This window comes from Lithobates pipiens, unplaced genomic scaffold (assembly GCF_037356315.1).
Source record: "Lithobates pipiens isolate NorthernLeopardFrog02 unplaced genomic scaffold, aLitPip1_a1.2 Scaffold_18, whole genome shotgun sequence".
Lineage (NCBI taxonomy): Eukaryota > Metazoa > Chordata > Amphibia > Anura > Ranidae > Lithobates > Lithobates pipiens.
The window spans coordinates 343,572,399-343,584,002 of NW_027507758.1; positions in this window are offsets into that span (position 1 = coordinate 343,572,399).

Consider the following 11,604-nt stretch of genomic DNA (forward strand, 5'->3'; position numbering starts at 1 on the left):
ATAGATAGATAGATAGAGATAGGTATATATATATATATATATATATATATATATATATATATATATATATAGAGAGAGAGAGAGAGAGAGAGATAATATGCTATACATATTTAACAGAGATATTGAAACAGTATTTAAGTATAATGAATCCTTTTTATCTGATAGCTAAACCTCCAAAAGCTCCAAAAAAAAAAACATACGTTTTTACCCCGGACCCAGGAAGTTTGTACCACACAGTATTTCTCTCCTTCACTCTTTCTCTCTTACTTTCCATTACACAATTTGATTTTGTTCCATATGTGACAGATTTGCTAAAGCCTGAACCACAGTCAAAAAGTTGAGTACACCATTAAAATGCATATACAGTATGTTGGCAGGACAACATTTATTCAAACATAACTAAAGTGATTAGCTATATGCAGTTTTTTTTTTTATTGGCTATACCTTGCAACCACAGTTAAAGTTACTTCACTTTCATGGGGAAAACAAAAATTTATATAGCATATACAATTACTACAACAGTCATATTGTAATTGAATGTTATTAAAAATGACTTTTCTCTTCCAATCTGCAGCACTGTAATTTTCTGTAAAATGCAATGCAATATGGCAACCTGGATGCATTCTGTATGGAATACCCCCCAAAAATGTAATTTTCTGCTTGTGTGATTGTCTTACTGAGTTTCCCAGAATTCTGTATTAAGATACAAGTAAGATTTTTGGCATCCTCTGCAACAAAAATTTATTTTTTGGTGAGATACTCACAAAGGTAAACCATGTCTAAAATGATACAGACCCTGCCACTGTCCTCATTGGAGCCCTGCTGGTGCAGCAGCTCATTGATAATTATAAAATCACTTCCTCCTCAGTGGTTTTGTTTTGTATAATATAATAATCTCTTAGAATATTATATACAACTATTGTTTTTAATGGTTCTTAGTAGTCTTGTATGAATTTTTACTTTATCTCATTATCCTGTATACTTTGTATTTATCTGTAGAATACACTGCCCCCTGTAATTGTCTTGCTGCTGCCATCCCCATACTAAAGCTGCCAGGTGTTGTTACTGATTTACCATGCACTTGGCAGGCTAAATAGACAAAAGTAGCCCTATTCTGAGTAGGCTGAGGAAAGGGAGAATGTATCCCTGCACAGGCACTTACATGTCATCCTAGTGAGCGAGGATTCATCTGACAGCAGCTGGCGTCTGCTTCCCACGATGCTTCTAAACCACTTTTTTTCTTGGAGGATTTCCTGCTTCCCCTGGCCAGGGTTGTTCAGAACTGTGAAACAGACACCTGCCCTTCTAATATACTGCACCGAGGCATGTGGTTTTGCAAGATTACTTTTGTGAGTACAACAGCTTTGAGTGCTATGATTTAATAAAGCCCATTCTGCTTTTTTTTCTCTGTACCTAATTCACTAAGCTCTGAAAATGTTCCCTTGCAACAGCCTGTTGCCCTGTGTTTGCAGGAAGCCAGATTCTCAAAATCCTTACTGCCTAAATACTTGTGTATGCATTTGCAAAAAGAGTATTCACTTTTTGGACAAATATACCATGCCATTGTCCATAAGAATTCTGTTACCCAGAGGGGCAATTCCTTCTCCTTCAGAGATCCCATTTTTGACATTTTAAACTTACAGATATCCAATTGCATACCCAGCTACCCCCAAATTTTTCCCCACTGCTGAATACTCTATTCTTTGTGTCAGAATTTCTTCCAGGAATCGTCAAGGCAACCATACTATAAAAAAATCGGTTGCACCATTATTTCTTATATTTTGTCTGGTACCCACTGCAACCTACACAAACTAGAGAATAAATTAAACTATTAAAATCTCAAAAAACTTCAAAATAAAGAACGTAAAGAAAGAAAAACATATCTAGTATACTTTAAGTACCGTATTTATCAGCGTATAACATGCACCCCAAGTTTAGGAGGGAATTTTAAGGAAAAAAACTTTTAGGAGGGAAGTTTAAGGAAAAAAAATTACATTTAAATGCCCATCAATGCAGCCTTATCAGTGTCCATCTGCAGCCTTGTCCATCATTGCAGCCTTGTCATGCAGCCTTGTCCATCGTTGTACCCTTGTCAGTGTCATTTGCAGCCTTGTTAGTTTTATTTGCAGCTTTTTTTTTTTTAAATGGTGCCACCGAGATACAGAGCCGAATGTCCTGTGTATCTCGGCGGCGCTCGGTAGTTCGGCTGCCTTCAGCTGTTCCCGTCGGCTTTCGGCCACCTTCGGCCCTTCTCATCAGCTTTCGGCCACCTTTGACCGCTCTGGTCAGCTTTCGTCCGCTCTCCACCGTTCTTGGCGGATTTCAGCCACCGAGAAGGGCCAAAGGCGGCCGAAAGCTGACGAGAAGGGCCAAAAGCCGCCAAAGGCCACCAAGAAGGGCCAAAGGTGGCCGAAAGCCACTGAGAAGGGCTGAAGGCAGCTGAAAGCCACCCAGAGGCTCAAAATGATGGAGGATCGGCGTATAACACGCACCCGCGATTTTCCCCTGATTTTAAATACGGTATATAAAAATAACTGGTTACCAGATATAAAACCAGTGTGTTACTAACTTCTTGTTTGGGCTGATACCACAGTACCCCTGCTCGACTTCTGTACTAAAATTCCAATCAGGGTTGTCAGCGCTGCCTGCTAGACTACGGAACATTTCCTATCACCCACTCCTCTCTGTCACACTTCACATGCATACAGTATATTGATTTATTCCCAGACAAAATAATGTTGCTACCTTGACTTTCAAAATTCCGCACACATATTCTGTGTAGGGAAAGAGCTCTTGGGGAATGTAGATCTGGGGGTGTGCTTAAGTAAAAAAAAAAACTGTTTCCTAGCAGCTGCCACTGCAAGATTTTATAAGCCTGGTGGTAATTTTACTGTGAGTAATTGAAATAGTTGTTTTCTACAGTAACAAAGAAAAAATGCTGGGAATTGTTCTAGATGGGAAGAAGGAAGCCTAGAGTTAAAATTGAGTAATGTCTAGAAATTCCTTAAAGGAATATCACTCAAAAGATTAAGACAGACATGGATACCATTTAAAGACACATCTTTCAGGTAGCTTAAATCTAACAGCAAACACAACAAAGGATTCTGGGACTTACTATGAAATTTACTTTAGTCAAGCAATACTATTAAACCAACCATTCTACTGCTGTCAAAGATAAAAAAACATAAAATAGTCTGTTCAAATATGTTCAGATATAGAAGAAATATCTTTGTCCTTTGGCACTGCTCGATCAGGCCCACAGCAGTCTCCATCCTCTAAGCAGAATGAATACTAATGAATACTGTGAACCCTGTCAAAATAACATATCTCTTGGGTTATTTATCAAAATGTTACGCAACCTTATTGCTTCTTTATTGCTCTCAATATCCCCAGTATTTGACTCAGTATTTTAAAACAACTACACTTGGACATTACTGTCAAAGAGGTCAGATAAGCCACCAGATTATTAAAACTTCCCAGAACACAAGGAACAGCTAGCCTTTTAGCCTTATAAAATATAAATTATATTCTTGATCCACATTTGGCTCATTATATTATTTTCAACATTTGGCTTTAGATTTGTCAAATTAAACTTTCATCTTAACAATACCTATTTAAAAGCTTGCAAAATCACAATAGCCAAAGCTGGAAACACATCCAAAACAGTTACAGAGTTATAAGTCTTCATGAAATATAAATGAAAAACTATTGGCTAAAATATACAATATGTGTTCGCGATCAATATTTTTCCTGGAATATCCACTGCAATCAAGTGAGCTTTGTTCCAAAATGACAAGCTGTACATACATAAATTGATACAAAATATCCTGATTATTTAGGAGAGCTAATTACTCTGCCTTCTTTTGCCACTTCATGTTCAGAAAGCATCTGATGTCTTCTCTTAGGAATATCTACATTATGTATCATGCAAATGGGGCTTTGTTATTGGCTTCCTCTTTTGGATAAAAGCTTTTTCTCTATTTTTTCAATTTGAATAGGATATAAAAGATATTTCTCAAAATGCTTTAGAATTGCCTGTGGCACCAACCAAAGATGTCCCTAATCTCAAATCATTTTATATTAGCACTGGAATAGCATTTTCAATATGAAACAATGCTGATATTAAGTAGGTTGAGGTTAAAAATATTCATCATAAGAGCCAAGCTATTGCTGACAGAATATCTGGTTTACCACTGCATAGCTCCATACTACCAAGCCTAGCCTCTTTACCCACTTAGATTCCTTTGTAAAAATGTTAGTCCTTATGGTTAACCCCTTGGCTTCAAATGTACGCAAATATGCGGCCCCATTGGACTGGGCTTTTTTCTAATCAAGAGCCCTGGGCCCTGTACTAACGATCAGGACTTGGAACATCTAATTACAGGTCACCTGATCACTGTGATAGTCCCGATTAGCTATCACAGTGATCAGTTACTGTGAAGCCCGCCCCCGTGTTTTCTCTACCTGTGAATGGAGAAGAGAGATACATTGTACAAGTGTGTGTAAAAAAAAAATAATAATAAAAAAATGTAATTAAAAAAATGTAAAAAATACCTAGATTGAGGTTTGGTCTGGGTCAGTTCCAGGATTAGTGTTTGGGTCAAGGTCAGGGTCAAAGTTCAAGGTTAGTTTGTTTTAGGTAGGGGAAAAAAAAGCAAAATGTGCACTATTGTTTCTGGACTGTACTACCTGAGCACTACAAAAAACAAAAACCATACACATATGTGGTATCTCTGTGATCATCAGGAGCAGGAGAATTTATTTTGGTAGAAGGTTGTGGTAGTTGCAAGAAATATACAGCTACATTTAAAAAAATATATATTTGTCTTTATTATTTTGGGACAGTTTTCCTTTGATAATAAAAATAAAATCAGGAGATATCCATTATTATGTAACACCAAATGAAATCCCAATTTGTCCTGAAAAAACAAGGGTATAATCCATCCGCATGCACAAAGGAGGTGTGATGCAAAATTGTGCTTAGGCATTAAGATTTGTTTTACCCTTAGGCACAAAGCAGTACATATCAAACAACCTAACTGCTTAAATATCTCTTCGATTATTGCCATGAACAGATTGTAACTGTGTCATATTGTACGTGTAGCCCTCTGTGGGGGGGTATGACTAATGGCCCTCCCCAAACAGGATATTGTGCTTAACCTGCAGGTAAATAAGAGAACCAGAAGCTTTATGAAGTGGATTTGGTAATGAAGTTGGTGGTGTCTCCATCCAGGACATGGCCTCTGTGAAGAGAGGGGGTTCTCTTCCTAGGACTTTAACCTTCAATCTAATTAAAATAATTTGTGGCAGAAAAACTACTGCAATCAGCACATACTTACTCTATACTAATACGTATATAGATGCACACCAGCATGGGAATAATAATAGTTTTATATAAGAAATAAAAATAATACATAACATCCAATAAACAACAGGTGTTATCATCAAAGGACACAACAAGAGTCCTGATGGCATTGTGCCCATATACCCAAATATATATATTAAGCACTTCAGCCCCGAAAGATTTTACACCCTTCCTGACCAGAGCACTTTTTACAATTTGACACTGCGTCGCTTTAACTGACAATTGGGCAGTCATGCTGTACCCAAGCAAAATTTGCGGCCTTTTTTCCCACAAATAGAGCTTTCTTTTGGTGGTATTTGATCACTCTGTGGTGTTTATTTTTTTGAGCTGTAAACAAAAAAATAGCAACAATTACAAAAAATATGTAGATATGGATGTGTAGTGCTAAAAATAAAAAAACCTAGCATACCTTAAAAAAAGGAACTATATAATAGTAAATATCTAATAGCCCGTCCCTCATAATAAAGAGCACAGAATAAATGTAGACAACTACATGCAATAGTGAAGTAAACTTTTGCAGAGTTTCTTAAAAACAACTGTTAAAACCAAAATAGACAAAATGTAAATATCTATATATTTTTTTATGTTTTTAATGTAGTTCTTTTTAGACACTTTAATGATTCAAGCACCCCCGGCACATAGAAAAACCTGTAGTATGGTATCTCCTTCTCTGTACTGAGAGAAATATTCAGACTGCTATTGCTGACATACTTCAGTGAATGCTAGCTGTTATGCTGTTCTTCTATTTTCATTGCTTTCCGAGTCACTGGTCAGAACAAGCATTCAGCAAGTAAAGCCAATCAATATCTACTTACTTGTTCCAGGTCAATGATATCAAATGCAATGCAAGCAGTGCCGGGACAAGATCGCACAGTGCCCAGGGCAAAGATGCCAAAATGTGCCCCCCACCTCTTCATTATGTGCAAGTTTATAAGGAGGGGGGGGGGGAGCACAGCCTACACTTGCTCCCAGCTTGCTCCTCCTCTCCTTGCTGCTTCCAGTGCTGGACTGACAGAATTAGTGATGTCACTTTCAGCCTCCTCTCAGCCTTAGACCCCTTTCACACTGGGGCGTTTTTCAGGCGTTTTTCGTGCGTTTTAGCGTTAAAAAATACGCCTAAAAGAAGCCGCAACTGCAATCCCAATGTAAAAGCCCAAGTGCTTTCACACCGAGATCCCTTTCATACTGGGGCGTTTTTCAGGCGCTTCAGCGTTAAAAAATACGCCTGAAAGAAGCTGCAACTGCAATCCCAATGTAAACGACCGAGTGGTTTCACACCAAGGCGCAAGCAGCTTCTTTGCAGCGCTTTTGGAGCGGTGAATAAAGCGCCCCTTCCCATTGAAATCAATGGGAAGCGCCTGTAAAACGCCTGAAAACGCCTGAAAAACGCTATTGGCAGCAGCGTTTTGTGGGCGCTTTTAACCCTTTATTTGGCCACTAGCAGGGGTTAAAAGCGCCCCAATAACGCTTGAAAAACGCTGGTAAAGCGCTGCTAGTTTAAGCGGCGCTTTACGAGCGTTTTTCGGGCGCTGACATTGTGAAAGGGTTCTTAAAGCACTTGGGCTTTCACATTGGGACTGCAGATGAGGCTTCTTTCAAGCGCTTTACAGGTGCTTTTTTTAACGCTAAAGTGCCTGAAAAACGCCTGAAAAACGCCCCAGTGTGAAAGGGGTCTTAAAGTAGAAGGACCTTGCGCCACCCCCACCCTACAATATACGCAGCACCCAGGGCCACCGCCCCTTTTGCCCTGATTGCAGGCATTTGATCAGCATAACAGCCATGCAGTTAGCATGTTCAGAAGAAGTGATCCACATTCTAGAGCTACAGTATATGTGTGGCATCTCACAGTAGAAAAATAAACACTCCCTGACCCTTTCAATGGTTCAGAAGTAAAAATATAATTTGTTTGCATCTGGAGATTTTTGGCATCAATCACACGGCTGTAAAAAACAAAACAAAAAAAAACTCATCTATAAGTGCTTTTTAATCACGCATCTGAACGCAGCCGCATTGTTTTCCCACAGGTGCATAAACATGCAGCACATTCAGATCCAAAACCCAGAATCCACAATCTATATCTAAGAACATGCACTTCACGCACTTATTCGTAATGTTAGTGGATAAATTATGTCTAAACAAAGGGAAAAAAATAAGTTATTATTATACAGCATATGCGTATGGTTCTTTACATGGTTAAATGCTTCTATATGCAAGTATTTTACAGGTCATTAGGCAGAAACTTTTCTCCTAGAAAAAACATATGTAAAGTTTGTATGGCCATGTGAATGTAGCTTTATATTCATTTAGGTTTTGATGAGAAGAGTGATTAGGAAGAGGGTGAGCCTTGGATATTAACTTTTTTTTGACAGCATAACTTACCAAATATTTCCTGTACAACAGCTACACCAATGTTATTTCATTTTCAGTTGCTCCTGTGTACATGACACCAAGGCTACTTTCACACTGGGTCCACCGAGCGTCAATCGCTTTTAACCCCCCCTAGCGGCCGAAGAAGGGGTTAAAAGCACCTGTGTTCCAACGCTTCCAAAGCGACTTTCAATGGGTATTTCAATGGGCAGGGCATTGGCATTTTGGGAGCACTGTGTACAGTGTTCCCAAACCGCCTCAAAGATGCTGCTTGCAGGACTTTTCCCACAAGCGCACTGCCCCAGTGTGAAAAGTCACACTGAAATGAATGGGAGGCGGTTTTCAGGGGTTATTTAGAGGCTTTAGTGTGAAACTGGCCTAAAAGAACACATGCAGAGTTGATCTGAAAGGAAAGGTAAGAATCCTAGGTATATTATTATGTACTGTATGTTACATTAAAAGTGAAGATTTGTTACATGTCATTTTCAAGATCCCCAAGGAGTTTGACTGTCTAATATTTTGAATGCGGTTGTTGAATTAACATATGAATTCATGTTGCCTTTTATACTTTGTGATTAACTCTCACTGAATATAATTCAAAATGACAGGTGTCAGAAACTTGACAGAAACACAGTTTGTAAGGGAGACCATCCTAATTACAGGACTACTGTGTTGGAATGTTACAGTACAATGGTCAGCTGGATGTATACGTATATGCCATTTGTTATTTTTTATGCAATTTTGAGTAGCTTGCTGTATTCAGACGTAGATAACGATTCCTCATACTAGCTGTCACTTTTTGAAGACAGTGCGGCCATGCGGGGCTCACACAGGGCCGTGTCATTTATGAACGTATGAACTACAAGTCCCCACATCCTTTGCGGCTGTCAGTTTGTAGTTCTCAGTGAACTACCAGGGTGCTGTTGAGCACTGTGGTAATTCATTGAGTCTTCCTGTCGGTGTGAAACCGCCTGGCTGTATGATGTATGGGGCAGACAGCTTACACTGACAGTCTGCAGGAGATCTGTATGGCTTCAACAATTTTCTGATCGCTGGCACAATGCTTTCCAGGCTTTACCTGCATTTATTTTTTTAAGTGGACCTATCAATTAAGGCAACTGTTTACCACTGACAGAGACGCCTAAAATGGTCAGTACTTAAAGTGGTTAAACCCTTTTTGTTAACCTCTACCTATAGGTAAGCCTAGAATAAGGCTACTTTTTGACTGAGTCGCTTTACAAGCGCTACAGTGGTAAAAATAGCGCCTGTAAAGTGCCTCTCCTGTGTCTGTGTGGAGCGGTGCGCTTGCAGGAAGGTCAAAAAAGTCCTGCAAGTCACATCTTTGCAGCTCTATAGGAGCGGTGTGTTCACTGCTCCTAAAGTGCCCCTTCCCATTGAAAACAATGGGGCAGCACAGCAAACCCGTCGACAAAGCTGATTTTGTACAGAAATATTCAGAAAAACACATTTTTAAAAGTTATAAATTGATTTGCATTTTAATGAGTGAAATAAGTATTTGATCCCCCATCAATCAGCAAGATTTCTGCCCCCCAGGTGTCTTCTATACAGGTAATGAGTGGAGATTAGGAGCGCTCTCTTAAAGGGAGTGCTCCTAATCTCAGCTCGTTACCTGTATAAAAGACACCTGTCCACAGAAGCAATCAATTAATCAGATTCCAATCTCTCCACCATGGCCAAGACCAAAGAGTTGTCCAAGTATGCCAGAGACAAGATTATAGACCTACACAAGGCTGGAATGGGCTACAAGACCATCGCCAAGCAGCTTGGTGACAGGGTGACAATAGGTGTGATTATTCGCAAATGGTAGAAACACAAAATAACTGTCAATCTCCCTCAATTTTTGGCTCCATGCAAGATTGGACCTTGTAGAGTTTCAATAATTATGAGAACGGTGAGGAATCAGCCCAGAACTACTTGAGAGAATCTTGTGAAGGATCTCAAGGCAGCTGGGACCATAGTCACCAAGAAAACAATTGAAAAAACACACTATGCGGTGAAGGACTGAAATCATGCAGTGCCTGCCAGGTCCCCCTGCTCAAGAAAGCACATGTACAGGCCTTCTGAAGATTGCTAATGAGCATCTGAATGATTCAGAGGAGAACAGGGTGAAAGTGTTGTCGTCAGATGAGACTCTTTGGCATCAACTCTACTCGGCGTGTTTGGAAGAGGAGGAGGGCTGCCTATGACCCTAAGAACACCATCCCCACCATCAAACATGGAGGTGGAAACATTATTCTTTTATGGTATTTTTCTGCTAAGGGGACAGGACGACTTCACCGCATCAAAGGGTTGATGGACGGGCCATCTACTTTCAAATCTTGGGTGAGAACCTCCTTCCCTGGAGAAGGGCATTGAAAATGGGATGTGGGTGGGTTTTCCAGCATGACAATATCCCAAAACGAACAGCCAAGGCAACAAAGGAGTGGCTCAAGAAGAAGCACATTAAGGTCCTGGAGTGGAATAGCCAGTCTCCAGACCTTAATCCCATAGAAAATATGTTCAGGAAGCTGAAGGTTTGAATTAGCAAATGTCAGCCTCGAAACCTTAATGACTTGGAGAGGATCTGCAAAGAGGAGTGGGACAAAATCCCTATTGAGATGTGTGCAAACCTGGTGGCCAACTACAAGAACCATCTGATCTCTGTGATTGCCAACAAGAGTTTTGCCACCAAGTACTAAGTCATGTTTTGCGAATGGGTTAAATACTTATTTCACTCATTAAAATGCAAATCAATTTATAAATTTTTTGAAATTCGTTTTTCTGGATATTTTTTGCTGTTATTCTGCCTCTTACTGTTAAATTAAACTTACCATTACAATTATAGACTGATCATTTCTTTGTCAGTGGGCCCACCTACAAAACCAGCAAGGGATCAAATACTTTTTACCCTCACTGTATATATATATATATATATATATATATACTGTATATACAGTATGTGTGTGTGTGTGTGTGTGTGTGTGTATATATTTATATATATATATATATATATATATATATATATATATATATATATAGTATATTGCAAGTCCCACATACAGTGCTTTGTAAGGTTTGCAGAGACTATTCTCCAAATCTTACAAAATAGTATAAGAAAACATTAGGCATAAATAATGTACTCTTACTGTATATATCTATGTTCTTCACACCCTTAATGTTAGTATTTTTTCGATATTATTTATTTATTTTAAGCATTCAGACATAAGTAAAAGCTGACAGTAATAAGCACCCCCAGAAATATTATAATTTTCCCGCAGCCTCCGTCACTTTCACTTTTGATGTTCAGCTTGCTCTCCATGTACTGTATGTGTATAAAGTCTGCAATGCCTTATATTAGCTAACTTAAGTTTTAAAACATGCAGGCTTTTGGGACCTTATGTTTCCTCCTCAGATGTTACCCACACCCCCAGAGTACATGTTTTTCATGTTGTTGCTCATATATTTTTTTTGCTTCCCAGTATTTTTTTTTTCTTTGATTTTGGTAGACAAACAGCTCAAACAGATTGAGGATTTGGTTTTAAAGCAGTTACAAACACTAATGAATCCTGGCCGTAGATACAGTATACATGCAGTTATAGTATAATGTCATTATGCTGTTATTTCAATAAATTATATCCCAAAAATACCACATATTGATAGTAACTGCAACATTTCTTTTCCAGCTGTGTGTTAAATTCAGTGGTGCAGGGAGAATCACCTCTATTGCCCTCAGCTTTAATTCTGGGCATTCCTTTCTATACTCTTCAGGTCAGTGCCAATAGGGAGCTTCTTTCTCAGTGGGGGGAAAGCAGCCACATCCCACCAGTAGTATGATGGCTGCTTAGAGGAAAATAAACTAGTGGTAAAGTGGT